The sequence below is a fragment of the Carcharhinus amblyrhynchos genome, unplaced genomic scaffold (assembly GCF_965287045.1).
Source record: "Carcharhinus amblyrhynchos unplaced genomic scaffold, sCarAmb.v2.hapA scaffold_42, whole genome shotgun sequence".
Classification (NCBI taxonomy): domain Eukaryota; kingdom Metazoa; phylum Chordata; class Chondrichthyes; order Carcharhiniformes; family Carcharhinidae; genus Carcharhinus; species Carcharhinus amblyrhynchos.
The window spans coordinates 3653424-3678351 of NW_027649783.1; the positions used below are offsets into that span (position 1 = coordinate 3653424).

At 44.5% G+C, this 24928-nt stretch overlaps 10 non-coding genes across 10 annotated transcripts; 8 read left to right on the top strand and 2 right to left on the bottom strand.

Annotated features, from left to right (window-relative positions):
• Positions 1-1539: 1539 nt before the first annotated feature.
• Positions 1540-1621, top strand: trnas-gcu (transfer RNA serine (anticodon GCU)). The gene has a single exon. It is a non-coding gene; the product is annotated as a tRNA-Ser (tRNA).
• A 1684-nt stretch (positions 1622-3305) lies between these two features.
• On the top strand, positions 3306-3387 carry trnas-aga (transfer RNA serine (anticodon AGA)). The gene has a single exon. It is a non-coding gene; the product is annotated as a tRNA-Ser (tRNA).
• A 4876-nt stretch (positions 3388-8263) lies between these two features.
• Positions 8264-8345, top strand: trnas-cga (transfer RNA serine (anticodon CGA)). Its single transcript has one exon. It is a non-coding gene; the product is annotated as a tRNA-Ser (tRNA).
• Positions 8346-10765: 2420 nt separating this feature from the next.
• Positions 10766-10837, top strand: trnam-cau (transfer RNA methionine (anticodon CAU)). Its single transcript has one exon. It is a non-coding gene; the product is annotated as a tRNA-Met (tRNA).
• Positions 10838-12631: 1794 nt separating this feature from the next.
• Positions 12632-12705, top strand: trnat-agu (transfer RNA threonine (anticodon AGU)). Its single transcript has one exon. It is a non-coding gene; the product is annotated as a tRNA-Thr (tRNA).
• A 3130-nt stretch (positions 12706-15835) lies between these two features.
• Positions 15836-15917, bottom strand: trnan-guu (transfer RNA asparagine (anticodon GUU)). Its single transcript has one exon. It is a non-coding gene; the product is annotated as a tRNA-Asn (tRNA).
• Positions 15918-16125: 208 nt separating this feature from the next.
• trnaw-cca (transfer RNA tryptophan (anticodon CCA)) lies at positions 16126-16197 on the top strand. The gene has a single exon. It is a non-coding gene; the product is annotated as a tRNA-Trp (tRNA).
• A 632-nt stretch (positions 16198-16829) lies between these two features.
• On the top strand, positions 16830-16901 carry trnad-auc (transfer RNA aspartic acid (anticodon AUC)). The gene has a single exon. It is a non-coding gene; the product is annotated as a tRNA-Asp (tRNA).
• Positions 16902-18808: 1907 nt separating this feature from the next.
• On the bottom strand, positions 18809-18880 carry trnad-guc (transfer RNA aspartic acid (anticodon GUC)). The gene has a single exon. It is a non-coding gene; the product is annotated as a tRNA-Asp (tRNA).
• Positions 18881-23273: 4393 nt separating this feature from the next.
• Positions 23274-23364, top strand: trnar-ucu (transfer RNA arginine (anticodon UCU)). Its single transcript is given in 2 exon segments — positions 23274-23310; positions 23329-23364. It is a non-coding gene; the product is annotated as a tRNA-Arg (tRNA).
• Positions 23365-24928: the final 1564 nt, after the last annotated feature.

Here is a 24928-nt window from a genome sequence, read left to right on the forward strand (position 1 = left end):
GGTGATGTCACTGGGCTGGTAATCCAGAGGCCCGCGCTAATCTTTGGGGACACGGAGTAAATCCCACCACGGCAGCTGGTGAAATTCAAATTCACTGATTTAACACATAGGCACATGGATAGTAAACAGAAACAGGAGGAGGCCATTCGGCCCAAACAATGCTGGAATTGAAAGCAAGCCTCAGAAATGGCGGCCTTGAAATTTCCATCGATTCTTTTCCACAGAAAACATCTTCACAGAACAACAGAGAACATTTCACACAAAAGAAAAAAAAACTTCTGCTCAAGACGGTTGATATTTACAAACCGGGAACACATTTACACAACAGGGGAGAATTTGTCAGAACCACAGTGAAGATCTGTCAACGGGAGAGTCACAGTTCCAAACAGAGAGAACAGTTACACAGCAGACAGCACAGTTACACAACATACATTTCAAAACAGGGCCTATCTTTGTGTAACAGAAAATCCCTTTTCATACTTAATCAGTTTCTCCATCTCAGTGTCTTGCCGGTTTGCTCGAATATTTTCTGTCTCTGATTGTGAGTGTCTCCTAATAGTTTTTTACTGCTTTTCTGTGTGTTTTTTCTCTGTCTGTTACATTCGGGGTGATGTTACGGGTTATTATCCAGCCAGGGTGAGCTTCCTAGGGTTTTGTTTGTAACAAAAAGGGACAGTGAATAGATTCCTGGCTCGCGGGCAGCAGTAATAAGCAGGGAGGGGTTGGCTTTGGGAAGCAGAGTGGCGCAGCGGAAGCGTGCTGGGCCCATAACCCAGAGGATCGAAACCATCCTCTGCTATCACCTACTCACTCCATCAAACAGAAACAGTGATGGTCTTAGTTTTCATTAATGAGTAGCCCAGAGCATTTGTCTCCATTGGCTGGACAGTTTATTCAGCCAACAGCGCGGGATCAATTCCCGGGTCAGTTGAGATTGATCATGAAGGCTCCGCCTTCTCAGTCTTGCTCCTCTCCTGAGGTGTGAATCCTCTGGTTAAATCACAGCCAGTCAGCTCTCCCCATTGATGGCTCCCAGAAACAACTGGGACTGTGAACCTTGCTCGAACTTTACCGACACTGGACAAATCATATCCCTCACACATTGTTCAAATAGAGAAGTTTATTAAAAATAACTAAGCATGAGAATCGGGTCATCGCTAAAATTTCATTTCTATCCCAGTTTTGGAATTTGTCATTTCAGGAACAATCGCAAACAACCAAAATCCAAAGAGCGACACAGAAAAACTCCGTGATTCGGACACACAGCCCTCCACTGGGAGGTCAGACTCTCTCCTGTTGCTCCACAAACTCACAGCACTTGCTATGTTTTACATCAGGGTCATGTTCGGAGAATTCAAAACCAAACCGGGAGCAGAGAGGTGAACTGTCTCTCTCTTTACTTTCTCTGGATTTACATCAAATGGAAAAGTAACAACGAATCAAGAGAAAGCAGAAAGGCCGCGTTATCCTGCGGGAGAAATGTGTTCCTTGTTACGGATGTTAAAACACAAGAGGTGGTTTGGGGAGCAGCTGTTGCATGACGAGGTGGCCGAGTGGTTAAGGCGATGGACTGCTAATCCATTGTGCTCTGAACGCGTGGGTTCGAATCCCACCCTCGTCGGTGGTGTATTTGTTCTGTCTCTTTATTGCCGGGGAACTGATGATTCGCTCAGTGTTTTGAGGCTCACGGAACCAAGATGAAGTTTGGACACACAGGCTTGAGGGGTGAATGTTCCAGAACAATTCCACCCTCCTATATTTCTAATCCCATGAGAAACTGGAGCTGACGATCGTTTCAAGTCAGGACCCCAGTTTTGGACAGGAGTTTGCCACCAGGTAAACATGTGGTTTCAGAAGATCCAAAGCAGACTCCAGCTTCATTTGCGGCCCGAATGGCAGATTTTGTCTTTCCAGAATCGGCAGCTCAGCCATGAAAATTAGCGCCGTATTAGCGGGATTGGCCATGCTAAATAGTCCCTCAGTGTCAGGGGGATTAGCACGGTAAATATGTGGGGTTATGAGGATACAGGCTGGGTGGGATTGTTGTCGGTGCAGGACCGACAGAAGTTCCGTAATTAAAACTAATGCAAATAACGATTACTTACTCAGAGCGGGCGATGGTGGTATTGTGGTGAGTGTACCTGCCTTCTAAACTGTTGACTCGGTTTCGATTCCCGGCTATTGCATTGATAATTTATTTAGAACCTGATCGCGGCCTCTCGGACTTTAAACGGAGTGAACAAAAAACAGAGGCAGGCGCGCTGGAGTTGTTTCAGAGTAACTGAGACAGGCACATGAGTGGGTTGGAGATGGGAGGATATAGGAAGTTGCTTTAAATAAGGTTCATTAGCATTGGGACGACCCTGGTAATGGAAAAGGATATGGGATGATAATAATGTTTTTCCTCTTTTCATTCACAGGTTTAAGTCGGTCCGCCGCGGGTCCAACGAGGGGCATACACGCGATGGGTCGTACTGGGGCTGCTCTTGGTTGTTCGAGATTGGCCTAGTGCTTCATGTCGTTAGTGTGTGCTTAAACTGGACCAGATACTGGGCAAGATGACAGCTCAGTGACTATCACTGATTGCTGTGCAGACACATGGATTTGGGCCGGTGCCTGTGGGAGTTTGCACATTCTCCCCGTGCTTGCGTGGGTTTTCTCCGGGTGCTCCGGTTTCCTCCCACACCCCAAAGATGTGCTGTTAGGCTGATTGGCAGGAATAAATTCTCCCTAAATTAGTTTCCCTCAATGTGGATGGCCATAAAAACAATAGATAGGGGTCATGGGTGGAGGGGGGAACTGGTAGTATTAAAATGGCGGCGCGGGCTCGTTGGGCCGAAGGGCCTGTTTCCGGGGCTGTTTTTGTTCTTTGTTCTTCAAATAAGGGCTGCTTAAGCGTTGTGAGCGATGGTGGTATAGTGGTGAGTAAAGCTGCCTTCCAAGCAGTTGACCCAGGTTCATATTCCCGGCCATCGCATTGATATTTTGTTTACAACTTTATCCACTTCCTCCTGTGTTTTCAACCAAGTGGACAAAACCAGGGCGAGCGAAACAGTTTACGATAATGAAATACAATAAAGATTTGTCTTTTTCTTTTTATTCGGAACTAATTTGTTTGTAATGAAAAATTACTGAGATACAAAAACAAGTCTCTGACCCAGTAAGTGAGTTCTCCGTCAGAGACAAAGATACAAAAGTAGAGGAACAAATTTCAGCTCACACACTGTGCTTTGTACAATAACGGTGCCTGATGAAGTTAGTATGAACGCTACTGAGGTGATTATATTAGCCCATTAACCCGTGGAGCTGCGATGGCCGAGTGGTTAAGGCGTTGGATTAGAAATCCGATGGGGTTTCCCCGCGCAGGTTCGAGTCCTGCTCGCAGCGATTATCACTGAAAGTGTTTGCTTCCGGCAGCCCCAGAGCCGGAACTCCTTCTGGTATTTTGGTGCCAAGTATGTGGATCACCATCATGCTCTCAGCTCCATGGCTCCGGGCCGAGTGCAGGAAGGTGAGCTTGAAGAGGACACCTGGGTGCCCTCGGGCTGGCATGGACAAGATAAGCCGAATGATTCAGTGCTGTTCCCTTTCTCTGGTTCCATGAGGGGAATCAGAATGTGAGCAGATTGAAAAACAACAGCATCAGGAGCGCAAGGACAAAACAAGGTCTCATTTCAGAGAAAGATTCTTATGGAATGACACACAGAACATAAGAAATAAATTTCATCAGAATACACTGAATGATCATTTCAAAATGCTGCTTGGATGATATGACATCGTGTTCATTCAAACACATTGCTGCAAGCTGGTCATTATTGGGCGTTAGGAACTCCTGGTTATAGCAGATTGGGAATGGAAGGAGCAGCTTCACATCTGCACATTGACAGGTCAAACTGTGTCTCAGATTGACAGCTCCCAGGACAGGTTTTCCTCTCCTCTCGCTCTGTGCTGTGGATTCTCGGGGATTAGTTGGAGTTTCCCAGCTCAGTAACTGTGAAAGCCTCTGAGGCCGGCGATGCTCACAGTGTCTGTTCCCCAGATTCAGGGGGCTGCAGCCAATCAGAGCTGTGCCTGGGTTAACCCAGAGCTGGTTGAAATGGTGATATTGTTCACAAGCTGAATTCTATTTGATCAGATGTAGATACAGATTGTGTGCACTCAGTCACTAAACAACAAGATCCCACCTTCATATAGAGTTGATGAGAGGGGATGGAGGGATAGAGTGAGTTGGAGCAGTGAGACACAGACCGCCAGATAATGCCTCAGTGACAGAAATCCTTGTAAATTCCGGCTTTATCCAGAGAGATTCTCTTAGAGAAACAGAAGCTGCAGTCTCAGCTCTCATAAGAACATAAGAACTCGGAGCAGGAATAGGGTCCCCCTTCAAAACCATCATGGTTGATCTTTTTGTGGTCTCAGTTCCATTTACCCACCCGCTCACCCTTAATTCCGTTTTTGTTCAAAAATTTATCTATTCTTGCCTTAAAAACATTTAGTGAGGTAGCCTCAACTGCTTCACTGGATACAGAATTCCTCAGATTCACAACCCTTTGTGTCAAAAAGTTCCTCCTCAGCTCAGTCCTGAATCCGCTTCCCCTTATTTTGAGGCTACCCTGCCCCAACTCCCCCCTCCTCCACCGGCCCCACCCGCCCAGTTCTAGTTTCACCCGCCAATGGAAACAACTTCCCTGCTTCCATCTTATCTATTCCCTTCATAATTTTATATGGTTCGATAAGATTTCCCCTCATTCTTCTGAGCTCCAATGAGTATACCTCCAGTCTATTCAGTTTCTCCTCATATGCCAACACTCTCATCTATGGAATCAACCTAGTGAGTCTCCTCTGCACTCCCTCCAGTGCAAGTATATCCTTTCTCAAGTACACGTTACCCCACAGCACCTGCAAACCAACTCCTTGAGATTCCTGCACAAGGACACCCAGGTCCCTTTGCAGAGCAGCATGCTGCAATGTTTTCCTATTTAAATAATAGTCCATTTTGCTGTTATTCCTACCAAAATGGCTGATATCAGATTTATCAACATGGTACTCCATCTGCCAGACCCTTGCCCACTCACTTAGATTATCTATATCTCTTTGCAGACTTTCAGCATCCTCTGCACACTTTGCTCTTCCACCCATCTTAGTGTCATCTGTGAATTTTGACATATTCACATTACTCCGACTCATATTGTGGCAGAGACACATTATTAATCCCACACTCAGAAACAATGCTGCATTTTGAGAGAAGAGATGGGGAGAGGCAAGAAAAAAAATGGTCCAGTTCTAAACAGTGTGCAAGCTCAGAGGGGCCTGAGGTTCAGAGAGATCTTTGAGAGTGAGATGACATTTTGAACATGTCGTTCGGAAAGCGGACTGGATCCTTGGCTTCATAAGTGGAGGCGATGTTTATGCATAGAATCTCTGTATTGGAAAAGGAAGCCATTTGGCCCATCGAGTCTGCAATAACTTTCTGAAAGAACATCTTTGGTACAATTTTACCTGGCTAATCCCCAGAACCTATACATCCTGGGACACTGAGGGACAATTTAACATGGCCAATGCACCTAACCAGCATGCGATTGGAATGTGGGAGGAAACTGGAGCACCCAGAGGAAACACATGTAGGCACAAGGAGAACGGGCAAACTCCACACACCCAAGGCCCGAATCAAACACGGGCACCAGTGCTAACCACTGTGCCGCTTTGCCACCCTATTTGATAAAAATATGCTTCATTGTTTTATATTTTGTTTTGCCTTAATTGCTCGTGGCTGGATTCAGGGACTGATATTGAGGATTTGAGGTAAGATGTGGAGGCACGCGATCGCTGACAGACTTTCCGACTGAAATCTTGTATTTAAAGAAACCGTTATCTTGAAATCTAACTTTGGGACTCAGCAGGGGAATTGGGTGTGTTCTTTGATTGAAAAATCGTTTCATTTTATACAAGAGAGACTCCGAGATCTCATGATCAGAACAGACACACAAACACAGTTGGATTAGTCTGACCCGCCCGCTCCTTTCATACACTCTCTCTTCCACAATATTCACATCTACACATTCACAGGACAAAACTTTCACCCAATAGGAGGTCCCAGGACGGAATTTCTCCTCCTTCCGGCCTTTGCTCCGGATTCCAGGGGGTTAGTTCGAGTTTTTCAGCTCAGTAACTGTTAAACACTCTGAGGGCCGCTCCCCGCAGATTGTCTTTCAATTCATTCATGGAATGTGGGTGTCTCTGTCTGGGTCAGCATTTATTACCCATCCCTAATTACCCTTGGGAAGGTTGTGGTGAGCTGCCTTTTTGAACTGCTGAAGTATATGTGATGTAGGATCACACCTATTAACCAGATTCTGTGGCAATTGGACAGTGAGCCACAGGTGCTGCATCCAGGTGCTGTTGGTCAGATTCCGTGGCAAGACCCAATCATGTCTGTCCACCACCGCATCCCACCCCCCCTCTTCCCCCCAACCGCCGTCCAATTATTATAGTGACTGCAAATATCATTGTGTTTCTTTAGGGTCAATATACAAAGTATTTGTTCTCAGAATCTCTAAATTCTCCAAAACCAACATGCTTAGCAAATCAAAAACATAAAGGAACTTGGGAGTCCTTGTTCAAGATTCTCTTAAGGTTAACGAGCAGATTCAGTCGGCAGTTAGGAAGGCAAATACAATGTAAACATTCATGTCGAGAGGGCTCGAATACAAGAGCGGGGATGTACTTCTGAGGCTGGATAAGGGTCTGGTCAGACCCCACCTGCAGTTTGTTTGAAGTTTTTGGCCACATATCTAAGGAAGGATCTGCTGGCATTGAAAAGGATGCAGAGGAGGTTCAGGAGAACGATCCCTGGAATAAAGAAACTGTCGTATGAGGAACGGTTGAGGACTCTGTGTCTGCACTAGTTGGAGTTTAGAAGCATGGGGAGGGGGGTGGGTTGGAGTGGGGGATCTTATTGAAACGTACAGGATACTGCGAGGCCTGGATAGAGTAGACACGGAGAGGATGTTTCCACTAGTAGGAGATACCAGAACCAGAGAGGGCACAACCTCAGGCTAAAGGGACGATACTTTCAAACAGGGATGAGGAGGAATTTTTTCAGCCAGAGAGTTGTTCATCTGTGGAACTGTTTGCCACTGAAGGCTGTGGAGGCCAGGTCACTGAGTGTCATTAAGACAGAGACAGATCAGTTTTTGATTAATAATGAGATCAGGGTTAATGAGAAAAGGAGAATGGGGATGAGAAAACTATCAGCATGATTGAATGGCGGAGCAGTCTCAATGGACCGAGTGGGATAATTCTGATCCTGCGTCTTATGGTCTTATGGTGATTCACTCAACTTTTCCAAATCACTCTGTCGGATATGGTGTAAGGTGGCACTGAGAGAATGGGATGGAGAGAGAATGCGGTGACTGCAGTCTGACTCTGATTCTTCAAACCAGTTAGTGCCTCCTTGTAGAAAGTGAATGTGTCTGAGAACAGGAGAAAAGCAGGTGGTGAGACTGGGATTTATTTTCTATAAAAAGTAAAACAAACTTCGAACCAGTCAGTGTCTGTCTGAGAACTGGAGGGGAGGGGAGGGGGTCTGCTCAAATAAAATTCACATCAATATTATCATCATCCATGTGTGTCTGACGGAAAATCTAGTTTAAAATTGCTGTCCGTGGAAACTTTGTTCATATTTTTTCTAAAAGTTCTCAAAGCTAATCAATGATTTCTCAGTCAGAAACAGTGGTAAAGAGGAAGCTGAACCTGTCCAGACAAGCCAAATTCAGTTTACAAACTGCGTTATGGACACATCTCGTGTCTGGTGAAATCAGCAACTCAGTTAGTTCTGTAATTATAACGAATGAAAATAACGACTCTTTCAACCAAGCGAGTGTTGGTGATATCGCGGGGGACAGAACTGCCTTTCAAGCAGCTGGCACGGGTTCAATTCCCGGCGTCGCAATGGGAATTTATTTAGAAACTTATCCTCTTGTGTCTCGAAACAAATGGACATAAAGTTCAAACGCAACATTTGATGGTAATGAAATGAAAATACATGTTTTATATTTTTCCCCTAAAATTCGGAATCTATTTGCTTTTAATGAACATTTTTTCGAAACATAGAAACAAGTCTCTGAACTAATAAATGAGTTCTCATTCGGAGAAAAAGATACAAAATAAAAGATGAACAAATTCAGCTCACACACTGCTCTCTGCATCATTGCTGTGTCTGATAAAGTTAGTAGAAATGTTTCTGACGGGCTGTTAATCAGTAGCTGCGATGGCCGAGTGGTTAAGGCGTTGGACTCGAAATCCCATGGGGTTTCCCCACGCAGGTTCGAGCCCTGCTCGCAGCGAGTCTGACATGAAGTGTTTAAAAGTTACAATTTGTTTAGAGTGGCAACCGATTAAAAAAAAGTAACTTTCTGTGTTCCTTTTTTCAAGAAGTGGATTTGTGCTGAGGGCCGGGATGGACTCAGCTGGCGAACTGGGTCGAGTGTGCTGGAAATTCCATGAGAAAGATCATGACGAGAGAAGAAAGAGAAATAAAGCAGCATCAGGGGAACAAGGACAAAACGAGGTCTCATATCAGAGGAAGATTCTTATGTAATTACTCACAGAACATAAAGATCATATTTCACCAGAATACAGTGAATGAATGAGAGCTTCAAAATGCTGCTTAGATGATATGGAATTGTGATCATTCAAACACATTGTAAAAGCTGCTCATTACTGGGCGTAGGACATTCCTGGTAATAACAGCTTGAGAAAGGAGGTTTCAGGTGGGAAAATAGGGAGGGATAATCGTTTTGGAAAACTAGGAAACGAGGGTTATATATAATCACAAGAAATCAGTGAAAATTTCCTGTTTAGAATCGTGTTACCAATCTTGTTGCTATATTTCATTTCTTCCTGAAATCACACACAATTTTTGGCTTCAACTACTTCCTGTGGCAGTGAATTCCACACATTCTGGAGGACGTTTAGTTCTGGAGTCCCCCATCATCGGGAACATTCTTTCTGAATCTACCTTGTCTAATCCTGACAGCATTTTATCAGTTTCCATGAGATCCCCTCTCACTCTTCTAAACTCCAATGAGCACATTTCTAGTCGAGTGGCCGTTCTCGGAGATTCTATAATTAGGGGATTGATAACATCCTTTGTATCGAGAGTCCCACACAGTATGTTGCCTGCTCGGTGCCATGGTGAGGGACATCTCTGATTGGCTTGAAAGGGTATTGAAGTAGGAGTGGGGGTGGGATCCAGTTGTTGTGATCCATATAGTGATAAACAACCTTATCTCTGTGAAATCGATTCTAAACAAGAAATGTTCACTGATTTCTCATGGTTATTTAGAGTCCTTTTTGAGTAACGGTGGAAGACCGGGTAAAAGGACCTGTTTGGGGTTCATCAGCAACGAGGAAATACATTAAAGAACAGGCCCTCAGGGGTTACAATCTCTGGATTATTACCCGAGCCACATACAAATTGGCATTGGGGGGATTGACATAATATAAAGTTCACTAGACTGAAGTCTGGAGCTGGGAGTGAAGTTACGAGGAGTGATTAGAAAAATGAGGGCCTTTTTCTCTGGGGTTTAATTACATTTTTCAGGATGTGATGGTGGGGGTAAAGAGAGCCGAATGATTTCTGCTGGTGGAGGCTGGGGGAACCCTGGGACCTGGTTTCGAGGGAGGATGGGTAGAGAGAAAGAGGGACAGAGTTTAACTCCCAGGAGAGAAGCTGAGTAACACTTGAGGCCACTCCTAGTTTTGGAATCTTGCCCTCACCCAAAAGGGAATCAGTGAATTGTTAACCCGGGATCGCTATCTTCTTGTTAACAGTGGTTATTAAGGGTGACGGGGTAAAGGGGTGAAGGTGGAGATTGGAAACAAAGCCGCCTTCACCTTCCCGAATAACAGGGCAGGCTCGAGGGACTGAATGGACTCGTCCTACTCCCACCCCCTGTGAGCAGATATCTCAGAGCATTTTAGTGAGTGCAGAAGGTTACAGAGATAGGGAGGGTTGTAGTGGCTGGTGGTGGTAGGAGAGGGAAAATAGTTGTAATTGCTGGAGGAGGTTACAGGGAGAGGGAGGGGTGTAGGAGCTGGAGATAATTATAGAGATAAGTAGGGTTGTAGTGAGTGGAAGGCTTTACAGAGATAGGGAGGTCCGTAGATGCTGGAGGAGGCTACTGACCTATATCTGGGTGGACAGGTTTCAATCTCAAACTTTGCCAAAGGTGCAAAACTTGAAAATATTCTGAACTTTAATAAGAAGGATATTGATAATCTTCAAGAAGATGTAGACAGGCTGGTGGAATGGACAGGCACGTGACAGATACAACTTAATTAACGTAAGGAAGTGTGAAGTGAGACATTTTGGTCCGAAGATCAAGGAAGACGATATAAAATAAAGCGTACACCTTTACCCTTCCCAATCCCCATTGCACCTTTACTACGCTGAGATGCCACAGTCTCTTCACCCATCTCAGAACTCATGAATATCCAACCTGAAGTCTGCATTTCACCGTCTACTTGTACAGTGATCATAAAACATTTGGCACTCCAACTTTCGTTGGCATCTTCTGACACGATTTCCTGCTCCGTCTGACAACTCAGTCAATGTCGCATCTTCACTCAGTGCCCTACCCACGGTAGGATTATCCTGTCCAGTCCCCATAGTGTTTCACCTTGCTCAGTTGTATTGCCCAGATTGCATCGTTCCAACTTTTCGATTCTCCATTAATAAAAAATGAATAACAGGGCTTTACGTAGCAGAGTGGCGCAGCGGAAGCGTGCTGGGCCCATAACCCAGAGGTCGATGGATCGAAACCATTCTCTGCTATTTCGCTTTTTGCAACAGCAAAAATAATTCCATGGCGGCTCCTTCAAAATGATTTGATATTTCCGTCCAGGGTGCAGTAACTTTCTTCCGCTTCTCGTTACTAGTTAACATTTGAATGAGTAACAGATCGCTGAAATGTCATTTACTCACAGACACAAGCTGTAAATGTTGCAAAGATACACAAACGGAGGTTTTTTTTTCCCTTGGAGCATAACTATAAGGTTCATGGTGGGAGATATGGGAGGGATGTCCGAGGTAGATTCTTCACTCAGAGAGTGGTTGGGGTGTGGAATACACTGCTGCTGTGATAGTGGAGTCGGACACTTTAGGAACTTTCAAGCTGTTATTGGATAGGCACATGGAGCACTCCAGAATGACAGGGAGTGGGGTAGCTTGATCTTGGGTTTGAACATAACTCGGCACAACATTGAGGGCCGAAGGGCCTGTACTGTTCTATGTTCTATGTTCAAGAATCATCCCTTGAATAAACACTGCTACCTTTCAATGTTTAGCGGGTGAGTTTCATGAAGAGCTGACTGTGATACCCGCCTTTCTGCTTCTGTACAAATTTAGTCAAAGGAAAATTATACAAATATATCTTCAATTCTCCTTGTCTTTCACAAAGAACTGAGCGTGTGTTGGATACAGTTTCAACAGTAGCTTTAAAAAGATAGAGAATGGATTTACAAATTTAAAACCCAAGGGTGACATCAATGCCTGAAGTGGTTTTCAGGCTGTGGCGACTAGAATAACAATGCACATTCTCAATTTGAATTGTTCAAAATCATAGAATGGAGCATCCATTGTGGATGAAGGGAAAGTTTAAACTGTGCCGCTGTGCTGTGCTTCAGGAGTTGGTTTTACACAAATCTCCGTTAATGAGATGTTGCCTCACCTGCTGAGCATTTCCAGCATTTTTTGTTTTTTTTTGTCAGGTTTCCAGCTTCCAGCTTTGTGTTGTGTTCTGTGCAGGTGTTTAACTGGAACAGGGAACAGGTTCTGATCAGCCCCGTGACAGATAGAGTAGAAAGTATCTCCCAACTATCAGGCCTGCGAGACGAGACTTCAAGCTGTACAGGGGAGTGAGGAAGAGAGAGAGGGAGCATCATTCTGTGAGGGACAGATTTCCTGTACAGAGGCGAAAAGGTCTGTATTTCCACAACTGTTTTAACAGACTTCAGGTTTCCCAACATGACTTGCAATCAATGAAATCCCTCTTAACAGTTTTAACTCGGAGATTATTGAATTTATCAATAGTTTCCACATTGTCAAAAATCCATCTAAGGGCAAGTAAAGTAAAATTTCAGCCTGTGTCTCTGTGTCGCGTTGGTCTTCCAAATGATGGTAATTCAGTCACTTAAAGGTTGTGAGTTTGAATCCCACCACAATCGGATTATGGATCAGGTTAGTAACAAACCAGTTGCTGCTTCATTGATGTGATTCACCTTCGGCACCGACATTTCCTGCTCTGCCATCTCTCCATGCTGTTTCTGTTAACCCGGCTCCCAGGGAAACCACTGACTCGAGAATAAATCACAAACCTTTCTTAAAGTTTGACACAACGTTCGCTGGTTGGGTAAGAAATAGTAACATATTTTTCAATTAGATATTTCATTTCTTTTGGAAGATAAATAAGATTAAGGAACGCACACACGCAACAACAACTTATAAATAACTACAATCAATAAATAAATATCAGTGTCCTACAACCTGGCAGTGTCTCCTTTTTCACAAATACCACCTGATCTGGAACGTATTTCCAGCATTCCGCTGAACACAGCCACAACAGCGACAGGCTCTGTGGCTTAGTTGGTTAAAGCGCCTGCCTAGTAAGTAGGAGACCCTGGGTTCAAATCCCAGCGGAGCCTTGGCTCATTTTCAATGTTATTCTGATTTTCCTGCTGCGCTTGTCCTTCTGGGTCCCAATGGGTGTGCGTTTGGAAGGTGCTGCCAAAGAAGCTTCACTGAGTTGCTGCAGTGCATCGTGTGGATGGTGCACACTGCTGTCATTGTGTGTCGGTAGTGGAGGGAGTGAGTTTTTATACATGGGAAGCGAATGAAGCGGGATGCTCTGTCCTGGATGGTGCCAAACTTCTGTCGTTTTGTTCAAGTTGAATTCACCCAGACAAATGATCTCAGGAAACAAGGTGATTCCGATTTCCTCCCACATTCCAAAGATGAGCAGGTTGAATGGATTTGGCCATGTTAGATTGTCCCTTCGTCCCCAAGGTATTTGTATCAGTAGATTAGCGGAGTGGGTGTGTGGAACGGCGGGGATAGATCCTATGTGCAATCCGCTGTCGGAGGGTCGGTACAGGCTCGATGGGCAGAATGGCCTCCTTCAGCACTGTAGGGTTTGTGTGTTTCTCAGGCCATTTGACTGTGTTCGGAATTCCCTGAGAAAATAATGGAAATCTGTGTTGGTGGAACATTGAGTATATTTAGAAGATTTTTTTTATTGCAAGACGATGAAAATACCTGGATCATCTCAACAAATAGTCGAGATATTTGTGGGGGTTCTCGAGATTTTTCCATCGTTGGAGATTATCCACTGTGAACGGAAAGACAAATCTGACAAGCAAATTTGTGACTGGCACAACTGCAAATATCATTGTTAAAGAAACAAGACTCCGCTGGGATTTGAATCCAAGAATCTCCTGCTTACTGGGCAGGCGCTTTAACCAACTAAGTCACAGAGCCTGTCACCTAGCAGATCATTCGGTTTCAGCGAAATTTGGAGGCGATGGTTTTGTGGTATTCTCGCTGGAATATGAATCCAGAAACTCAGCGAATACTCTAGATCTCGAATCTTGCCATTTCAGTTGGTGAAATTTGAATTTAATAAAAAGAAATCTGTAATCAATAATCTACTGCTGACCATGAAATTCCTCACCATCATCGGAAAAACTTATATGGTAAACTAATGTCCTTTAGGGGACAAAACCTACCGTCCTTGCCCGGTCTGGCCCACATGTGACTCCAGATCCACAGCAATGTAGTTGACTCTCAGCTGCCCTCGGGCTGCGAGGTTTGGGCAATAAATGCTGCCCAGCCAGTGACACCCAGGCTCCATGAATGAATAAGAAAGTGTCTGTGTCCTATTGGAGTTCTACTGAAATTTCTGTAGCTCTTTCAAAACCACAGGACGTCCCAAAATATGTTAATGAGAATGAAGTCTTTTTGAAATGTAATCACTGTCCAATGGCCCAGTCAGCGACGCTGAGAAAAGTCCATCGGAGATTCAAAATGAGGAAATCCATCAACTCGTTTACAATCCCAGAGATTGCAAATACAGAATGGATTCCAAGCTAATTTACAGTTCCGGGAGCTGACTGTCAGAACAAATCGCTTTTGTACGCGCAGTTCCACAGACAGAATCAGAAAGATCCCAATTCTCACACTGCAGCAGATAATGAAAAAAAGAAACACAGTTTGAATATATATAAAGGCGAAGTTTGCATATTCCCAAATGACCATCCACTGATCCCCATCTTATCAGGGAGGGTTTACTGGTGATGATTTAGTCTAAGGATTAACACACCTCAGCCGTGGGGCAAGGCTGAGAATATCTAAAGTGCTTTCTAATTCGCTCATCAGCATTTCCATTGCAGTAAGGTTGTACCAGGTCCTTACTTTCGGTTAGAAAGCCCGGGATACTGTATTTTTTATTTATGGCACTTCCAACCTGTCCTGCTATTTTAACACACTCGTTGAGTGCCTTGTTCGAGTCTTTACGTCGCTCGTCGACGGTTCTGACGACCTCGAGTGGAACCACAGTCAAGGGCCCTCTGATATTGATTGAGGAACGTGAGCTGATGTCCAAGCTAGAGATGGTATAACCAGTTATCTAGAGTCATCCCAGACTGTCTCGATGAAGGTACCCTCATCATGGGCACCCGCATCGTTTGCGGGATTGGCGATGTTTGCCATAGTTGCCGTTCCCATATTCTGGGCTGGGTATGCCTTGTTGTAGAAGGGATAAGTAGTTATCTCTACCTCCTCGGCTGGATGGGCCGTCCAGACCGGCTCTTCTACAGCGGGCTCTTTGTCTGCCCATATTGGCATATTGGGGGTGATAATTTCCTCTGGCCTGGGACCCGAGTCTACCACCCAATAGAGCCCAGCGGTTTGGTTCAGTCTCAAGATCATCTCTTCCGTTTGGGTCAAGACTGATCTTGTTACTAACTCTTTCCAGTTAGTTATTATGTAACCTAGCTATTTGAATTTTTCACAGAGAGCGGTTACAGACTCGCCTGCGGGGTTGTTATTTATCCGGTTCGCAGCCCATCCGCTCTCCTGCTTTTTAGGCAGACAAGTCATTCCCTTCGCTGATCTCGCCAGATCACCCATCACGTGGTTTTTTCAATGATTTCTACCAATGCCCACCCATTTCCCGCGGTTCCTGTGCCCCGGTTTGTAATTATACCCTGGATTTTATATTGTCTCTCTGTGTTCTTCCCACCAAAAGGAATCACTTCATTCTTCATCTGCCACCTGTCCTCCCATTGGACCAAACTGTCTGTGTCCTATCGGAGTTCTACTGAAATTTCTGTAGCTCTTTTCACAACCACAGGACGTCCCAAAACATTTTAATGAGAATGAAATATTTTTGAAATGTAATCACTGTCCAATTGCTCAACTTTTCATCTGCCTGTTCGACCAAGTCAGAAATTCCCATGTAGGAATGGGGAATAAATGCTGCAGCTGCGGCTCTGCGGCGCAAAGAATGACATGTTGGACTTCTCATCATTGTCTGGTCAGATATTCAAAGATTGTGGTTCCGAACTCATCGGAGTCGGCTTTTTAGATAAGGAACTGGTGTATCAATACTCTCAGAGAAGTGAAACTGCCGCTCCGGAAATCATAGAATCCCCACGGGGCAGAAGAAAGATATTCGACCCATCGAGCCTGCACTAACAGCAATCCGACCCAGGCCACATTCCCGGAATCTCACAGATTGAGTTCAACCTTAATAAAGAGGCACAGAAGACGCAATACCGACGAAGATGGGATTCAAACCCACGCGTGCAGAGCACAATAGATTAACAATCCATCGCCTAAACCACTCGGCCACCTCGTCATACAATGTGTGTCTTTCTAATCACCTCTTGAACAAAACACATTTCTCCTGTAGAATAATGTTGTGTTTCTATTTTCTCTTTAATTTTGGTTCGCTGTTACTCTTCCATTCGATTTCAATCCCGAGAATGCAAAGAGGGAGACAATTCCCTGTTTGAGTTTTGGATTCACCAAACATGACACAGATGTAAAAGGACTCGAAGATATGTGAGCTTGTGGCGCAACGGTAGCGCGTCTGACTCCAGATCAGAAGGTTGCGTGTTCAAATCACGTCAGGCTCAAGGAATAATTGTTCATCAGTTCTGGGATTTTGTATCTGGACAAAGTTGATTGTTCCTGAAATGACAAATCTCCAAACTATGATTGTTACTTTATGTTTGTTGCTGAATCAGCACCTGTACCTCAGGCAATAAAAAGACAACATAATTAAAGAAAAGCATCTCAGCTGTGAAGCACTTTGAAACTTCCAGCGGTTTGGAGAAAAAAAACACATTTCTTGAAAAGATAAAAACAAAATCCTGCCGCTGCTGGAATCTGAAACAACAAATAAAACTGCTGGAAAAACTCAGCAGGTCTGACATCATCTGTGGAGAGAGACCAGCTGAGATTGTCCAGAATGTTCAAACTTCAAGACACCCCGTCTTTCCTCCAAAATTAAAAAAGAACATGCGGTTTGATATGAACGGCAAACGCACCTTTCTGTCTCCACCTGATTTGTGTTTTTTCTTCATGCATCCATCTCATTCTCTTTTCTGCTAATCCAAAAGTCTCAATGAGTTAGTTAAATCCGCTGTTTGCTGCATTAAATGGTTTTCCGTATTGGGGAAAATAACTGATCTCGTCAGAACTGAATTGTCACTCCGGAAGTGAAAGTGACAAGTGTACAATGCGTATGGTCGCCTCAAGTATCAGCTCCTCGTTAGTATAGTGGTTAGTATCCCCGCCTATCACGCGGGAGACCGGGGTTCAAGTCCCCGACGGGGAGTTTATCAGAATGTCATTATGCTAAATTGTACTTATGTTGTTTTCCAACTTCGAAAACAGAAAAAAAGGACTGTCAAGAAATGAAACTTTCAAAAATGCAAATCTTTACATTTGCACCGACAATTTTCCTGACCTGAGGTCAACGTTCGTTCAATTCATCAGCATTTTGGCTCACCTTTGATCTGGCGATACCACGTAGCCAACACGTGGAATATTACCCTGAGAAGTGTCAGGAGCAGAATCGCGAGCTCGACACAAACTTTGTTGATATCGCGAAAGCCTTCGATACTGTCAGCCGACAAGGCCTGTGGAGGATCATGTCAAAGTTCGGCTGCCCCCCAAGTGCATTCAGATGTTACGCCAGTCCCACGATGTCCAGAGTACTGAATGGCGGATAATCCTCTGAGTCACCAGTGGAGTCAAACAGGGCTGTGTGCTCGCACCCACACTGTTCAGCATGATGTTTACTGCCATGCTGAATGATGCCTTCCAGGACAGTGTTGCTGGAATCAGCCTCAAGTACAGAGTGGATGGGAAGCTTTTCAACCTGAGGAGACTTATCTATTACCAAAGTGAAGGAGACTGTTCTGAGAGATTTCCTCTTTGCCGATGACTGCGCCCTGTATACTGGCTCAGAGCCAGAGATGCAAGTCAGCATGGACACATTTTCCACGGCTTGTGACAACTTTGGAGTCACCATCAACATTAAAAAGACTGAAGTCATGCACCAGCCTGCTCCTCATGCACTGTACACAGAACCCATAATCACAATCAAAGGGCAGAAACTACAGGCAGTGGGCCAGTTCACTTATCTTGGCAGCTCCCTCTCCCAAGAAGTGACTATTGATACAGAAGTTAACTGCAGAATAGCAAAGGCAAGTTCTGCTTTCGGTAGACTGCGCTCCACTGTATGGGAACGTCGAGGAATCAGCCCAGCAACAAAACTGAAGGTCTCCAGCACCGCGGTACTCACTACCCTCCTGTATGCCTGTGAAACGTGGACTGTGTATCGAAGGCATGCAGACAGCTGAATCATTTCCACATGACTTGTCTTTGCAGAATATTACGCGTCCGATGGCAAGACAAAATACCCGACACTGAAGTTCTCTCTAGGGCAAGGCTATCATCAGAACACACACTGCTGATGAGAGCGCAGACCCGGTGGGCAGGCCATGCCATCCGTACGTCAGACGAGCGCAAACTCAAGCAGCTCCTTTTCGGGGAACTCTCTGCTGGAAGACGCTCGCATGACGGACAGAAGAAACCTTTCAAAGACACACTGAAGGCCTCCCTAAAGTCGCTTGACATTGACACGACCGCCTGGGAAACGCTGGCACAAAACCGCCCTAACTGGCACTGCCTCACCCACAAAGGCTGTCAAGCTCACGAAGCAAGGTGTATTACTGAAGCACAATTTAAGCGCGAGCTGCGCAAGTCCAGAGCCACCAGCGCAACAACTACAGTGTCTACACAAGTCTGTCCAATATGTGTCAGGACATTCCGTGCCCGAATTGGCCCTGACCAGTCACCTTCGAACACACCGCAACCAGCTTCGAAATGACGAATGGTAATCAATGACGATGGACGAACAACAAACAATAACAAAGATCTGGGAATCAGTGGATCATCCAAAAATAGAACTGAAAAATATGAAATCACAGCATTTATTGACATTGTGCTAATATCAGGGTAATATTCGACGTGTTGACTACATGACATCGCCAGATCAAAGGTGAGCCAAAATGCTGATGAATTGAACGAACGTTGATCTCAGGTCAGGAAAAGTGTCGGTGCAAATGTAAAGATTTGCATTCTTGAAAGTTTCGTTTCTTGACAATCTTTTTCGTTTCTATTTTGAAAGTGAGAGAACAACACAAGCACAATTTGAAGTAATAAAATTGCGATGACCTCCCCGTCGGGGAATTGAACCCCGGTCTCCCGCGCGACAGGCGGGGATACTAACCACTATACTAACAAGGAGCGGATGTGTGTAGTAACCATACGCATTGTACACTTGTCACTTACACTTCCGGAGCGACAACTCAGTTCTGACGAGATCAGTTATTTTCCCCAATACGGAGAACCATTTAATGCAGCAAACAGCGGATTTAACTAACTCATTAAGACTTTTGGATTAACAGGAAAGAGAATGAGATGGATGCATGAAGAAAAAACTTTGCTTTGTCTGCAAGAAACCATACCTTTCACTGTGTACTATTTCATGTGACAAAAATAAATCAAATCAAATCAAATCCGGCTGTCAGAATGAGATTACCGACGCGACTGGCGAGTTTGTAACAGGTCGACTTGGCGAGTGGTGAAAACTGATATCACTGCTTCTGATCTTCACCAGAACAGACAGTGAAATGGAACATTGTTCGGGAACATTCCTGATTTTACAATGTTGTTCCGAAAAGATGGTTAAAAAGCTAAAGGAGATATTGAAAAGATGCTTCCATCGCACAGCGTTTGGCAGTTGGCTCGTTGGTCTCGGGGTATGATTCTCGCTTAGGATCACGGCACGAAAATGCAAGAGATCCCGGACGAGCCCGGGGTTTGCTTTCATTTTTCTCCAGAGTAGATTCTGAGAATGAGTGAAATCAGGAGCAGTTTCGTGTTCCCGAGTAGTCATTGCAGAGAATATATTACTGCAGAACACGGGAAAAAAAAAACAATCACTCGATTTAAGGTCATTTAACCGTGTTGGGGGTCTCTGGGATCGGATACATCGGATAAATAACCGCGTGCTGTGGATTCAGGAAACTGGCTGAATGCCGTCCGTTGTCATCTTGTCTGAAGACCAGACAGTCTGACAGAGCTGAGAATCCCACAGTTTGATTTTTCTCTCATATTTTAGTTTTATTCTGGTATTCCCAGTGAACCGTGTGTTTCAGCAATCCAGTTGAGGGGAAATTAACAACCAGGATACAGACACACGAAGATAGGGAATAAGAGCAGAAGTACTCCATTCGACCCGCCTGCCCATGTTGTGCTGAGTTTATTCATCATATAAATACAGGTAAATCAGCAAGGCTATGCTTTTTAAGTAAGGGTGTTAGTACCGGTATGTATTTCCTTTTGAACCAAGTGGCATGTTGAATCATTGTTGTTTAGAATAGTCAGAATTTCATTATGCAATAGTTTAATTATTGGTACAAACATATTAAAGCATATATTACACAAAAATGTACCTATTTCTGATTGGGGATGGTATATAGAGAGAAACGTGCTTTTCTCCACGTATATTACTGATCGATACCTGGGTGTACAGGTTTCAAACTCAAAATTTACCAGCACTACAAAACTTGAAAATAGTGAGAAACTTTAGTGAGAAGGATATTGAACATCTTCAAGAAGATACAGACCGGCTGGTGGAATGGGCAGACATGCGAAAGATGCAATTTAATTAATGTAAGAAAGTGTGAAGTGTTATATTTCGGTCCGAAGCTCGAGGAGAGGTGATATAAATTAAAGTGTATACCTTTAGTGTTCCTCGTCCCTATTGCACCTTTACCATGCCAAGATGTCACAGTCTATTCACCCATCTCAGAACACATTGAATATCCAGCCTTAGGTCTGTATTTCACCGTCTACTTGTACAGTGATCATTAAACATTTAACACTCCCACGTTCCGATGTTCCTTCACTCTGCAACGACTCCCTGCTCCGTCTGACAACATTGCACCTCCACTTTGTTCACTGCCCATGGTCGGCTCATCTTACCCAGTCCCCATTGTGTTTCACTCTGCTCAGTTATATTGTCCAGATTGCATACTGTTCCAACTTTCCTATTGTCATAAGAACATAAGAACATAAGAAATACGAGCAGGAGTAGGCCGTCTCGCCCTTCGAGCCTGCCCCGCCATTCAATAAGATCATGGCTGATCTGTCGTGGCTTAGTTCCACTTTCCCGCCCTCTCCCCATAACCCTTAATCCTCTCTCTTATCAAAAACCCATCAACCCGCGTCTTAAAAATATTTAGCGAGGCAGCCTCCACCACTTCAACGGGCAGAGAATTCCAGATATTCACCACCCTTTGAGTGAAGAAGTTCCTCCTCAACTCCGTTCTAAACCGCCTCCCTTTTATCTTGAGGCTGTGCCCCCTAGTCTTACTGTCTTTTTTGAGCGGGAAGAGTCTCTCCACCTCTATCCTATCCATCCCATTCATCATCTTATACGTCTCAATGAAATCTCCCCTCATTCTTCTAAACTCCAACGAGTACAAGCCCAGTTTATTCAGCCTCTCCTCATAGCTCAACCCCCTCAACTCCGGCATCAGCCTAGTAAACCTCCTCTGCACTCCCTCCAAGGCCAAAATATCTTTGCGCAGGTGCGGCGCCCAAAACTGCGCACAGTACTCCAGCTGCGGCCTCACAAATGCCCTATACAGCCGCAGCAAGACCTCCCTACTTTTATATTCAATCCCCCTCGCTATGAAGGCCAGCATCCCATTCGCCTTCCTGACCACCTGCTGCACCTGCAAGCTGGGTTTTTGCGACTCATGCACAAGGACCCCGAGGTCCCTCTGCACCGTCGTCTGCTGCAGTTTTTCGCCCCGTAAGTAATAGTCCTTCCTACCATTCTTCCCACCAAAGTGGACCACCTCACACTTGCCAACATTAAATTCCATTTGCCATTTCCTGGCCCATTCGCCCAGCCTATCTAGATCCTTCTGCAGACTCTCCACACCCTCCGCACAATTTGCCGTTCCCCCAATCTTGGTGTCATCAGCAAATTTCGACACCCTACACTCGGTTCCCTCCTCCAGATCATCTATATAAATGGTAAAAAGCTGAGGCCCCAGCACCGACCCTTGCGGCACTCCACTAGTCACCATCCGCCAATCCGAATAGCACCCATTGACCCCCACTCTCTGCCTCCTATTTGACAACCAATCCTCTATCCACGCTAACACCCTACCCCCAACTCCATGTCCCTCGACCTTCTGCAATAACCTCTTGTGAGGTACTTTGTGAAACGCCTTCTGAAAATCTAGAAAGACCACATCCACCGGCTCTCCTCTATCCACGCCCTAGACACATCCTCATAGAACTCCAGTAAATTTATCAGACACGACTTCCCTTTAATGAAACCGTGCTGCGTCTGCTCTATCAAGCAATTCCCTTCAAGATGCCTCGCAATTTCCTCCTTAATGACAGATTCTAACATTTTACCTACCACAGACGTTAAACTAACCGGCCTATAATTCCCCGCCTTTTGCCTGGCACCCTTCTTAAACAACGGCGTAACATTAGCCGTTTTCCAATCATCCGGCACTTCCCCGGAATCCAGCGACGTCTGGAAAATAAACGAATAAATGGATTTCCATCCCTTGATGAATAACTGTCACCTTTCAATGTTTAGCGGGTGAGTTTAATGAAGCGCTGTGTGTGATTCTTGCCTTTGTGCTTCTGTACAAATTTCGTCAAAGAAAGTTATCCAAATATATCCTCAATTCTCCTTCTCGTTCAAAAAGAACTGAGCGGCTGATGGATAATGTTTCAATATTCGCTTCAAAAAGATAGAGAATGGATTTACAAATTTAAAATCCAAGGGTGACATCAATGCCTGAAGTGGTTTTCAGGCTGTGGCGACTAGAATAACAATGCACATTCTCAATTTGAATTGTTCAAAATCACAGAATGGAGCATCCATTGTGGATATATAGAACACAGAACATAGAACATTACAGCGCAGAACAGCCGACCAATTAAAAAGCAACGACCCTCTAACCTAAACCAATCCCTTTCCATCCATAAACCTGTCCACGGATCTCTTAAACGCCCCCAAATTAGGCGCATTTGCAACTGCAGCAGGCAGGGCATTCCAATCCCTATTGAATTTAATTTTAATTTTAACATTTTTTTATTTTAATTTTTAATATTTAATTTTAATTTAAATTTAAAGGAAACTTTAAACTGTGCAGCTGTGCTGTGCTTCAGGAGCTGGTTTTACACAAATCTCCATTCATCAAAGTGTTGCCTCTCCTGCTGAGCATTTCCTGTTTTTGTTTCAGATTTCCAGCTTCCAGCTTTGTGTTGTGTTCTGTTCAGGGGTTTTAATGCAACTGATCCGCCCTGTGACAGAGGGAGTAGAATGTGTCTCCCGACTATGAAGCCTGTCAGATTAGACTCCAAGTTGTGCAAGAGAATGAGGAGGAGGAGAGAGGGAGGATCATTCTGGACAGATTCCCTATAAAAAGGACATAAAGGTCTGCATTTCCAACGCTGTTTTAACAGGCATAAGATGTCCAACATGGTTTGCAATCAATGAAGTTCCCGACGTTTTAAATGTGAGATTGTTGAACTTACCAGCAGCTGTTACATTGTCAAGAATCCATATATGACCCTGTAAAGCCAGCTGCTGATATGTGACTCTGTGGCGCAATGGGTAGCGCTTTGGACTTCTAATTACAGACAGGTTAGCCATTCAAAGGCTGTGGGTTTAAATCCCATCAGAGTCATATTTTGGATCAGATTAGTAGCAAACGGTTTCCTGCTTCATTGACGCGATTCAGTTTTGACGCTGATATTTCCTGCTCTGCCATCTTTCCACGCTGTGTTTGTTTACTCGGTTCTCAGGGAAACCACAGAAGAAAACACAAACCCCAGTGGCTTTCTTAACGTTTGATATTGCGTTCGCTGATTGCGTTGGAAGTAGGAACATATTTTTCAATAATTCTTCTGCTTCTTTTGGAAGATAAAGAAGATTAAAAACTCACACGCAACAACAACAACTTATAAATAACTAAAAATCAATAAATAAATATCAGTGCCCTGCAGCGCGGTGGTGTTATCCTGATGTATCTGCTGCACTTGTCCTTCTAGGCTGTAGTGGCCGTGGGTTTGGAAGGTGCTGGAAAAGGAGTCTTGCTGAGTTGCTGCAGTGCATCTTGTAGATGGTGCACACTGCTGCCATTGTGTGTCTGTAGTGGAGAGAGTGAACTTTTATACATGAGAAGAGAATGAAGTGGGATGCTTTCTCCTGGATGGTGGGAAATGTTTGTAGAGCTGTTCAGGTTGCATTCACCCAGGCAAGTTATCCCAGGAAACCAGGTGCTCCGGTTTCCTCCCACAAAGATGAGCAGTTTGGGCGGATTGGCCATGCTCGATTGCCCCTCGGTCCCCAAGGTGTTTGTACAGATAGATTAGCGGGCATAGGGCCTGTGTGCGATTCTCTGTCGGAGAGTCGCTACAGACTCGATAGGCAGAATGGTCTCCTTCAGCACTGTCCGGATTGTATGATTCTAAGGTCATTTGACAGTGTTAGAAATTCCCTGAGGGGACAAAAAAAAGAAAACTGTGTTTGTAGAACTTACACCGTTGGGTTTGTTGCAAATTAAATGTTTTTTTTCACATCAAGATGATGAAAATACCTCGATCGTGTAAATAAACAGTCGGAATAATCGTGGGGAGTCTCGAAATGTATTTTTGTTTCATCTTTGTAGATGATCAACTGTGAAGGGATAGATAATATTGACTAGCAAGGAAGGGACATAGTGACTTGCACAATTGCAAAGATCACGTCATTGGAATCCAGGTCGGACTGAGATTCAAACCCCACATCACCTGTTTACCAGAAAGACGATTTCAACAACTAAACCACACAGACTTTCTGTAAGGTCGAATGCTGGAAAGTCGTTCCGGATATTGTGTATTTGTGGAAATAAGTGATACTAACAGTGTCCGTGCACACTGATTGGAAACAAGGATATGCCTGCCGTTACACAGGCACTTTAACCAAATTAGCCACAGAGCCTGACATTGCTAACTTTGGTACAGCGGAATGCTGGAAATACGTTCCAGATCTGGTAGTGTTTGTGAAAAAAAAAGTTCCGATCAGTACTGGAAAGGATCTGTGAAAATAGAGATAGTTCACATTTCAGATGCAGACCTTACACTGGAACGACTGTTTCTCTCTCCACAGATGCTATGGGATCCCGGATACATTCATGAAAGAAAAATAATTGGATCCGACAGTGGGCTATGACTGCACCGATTTCAAATCCCCCTTTCCCCCGATATTGA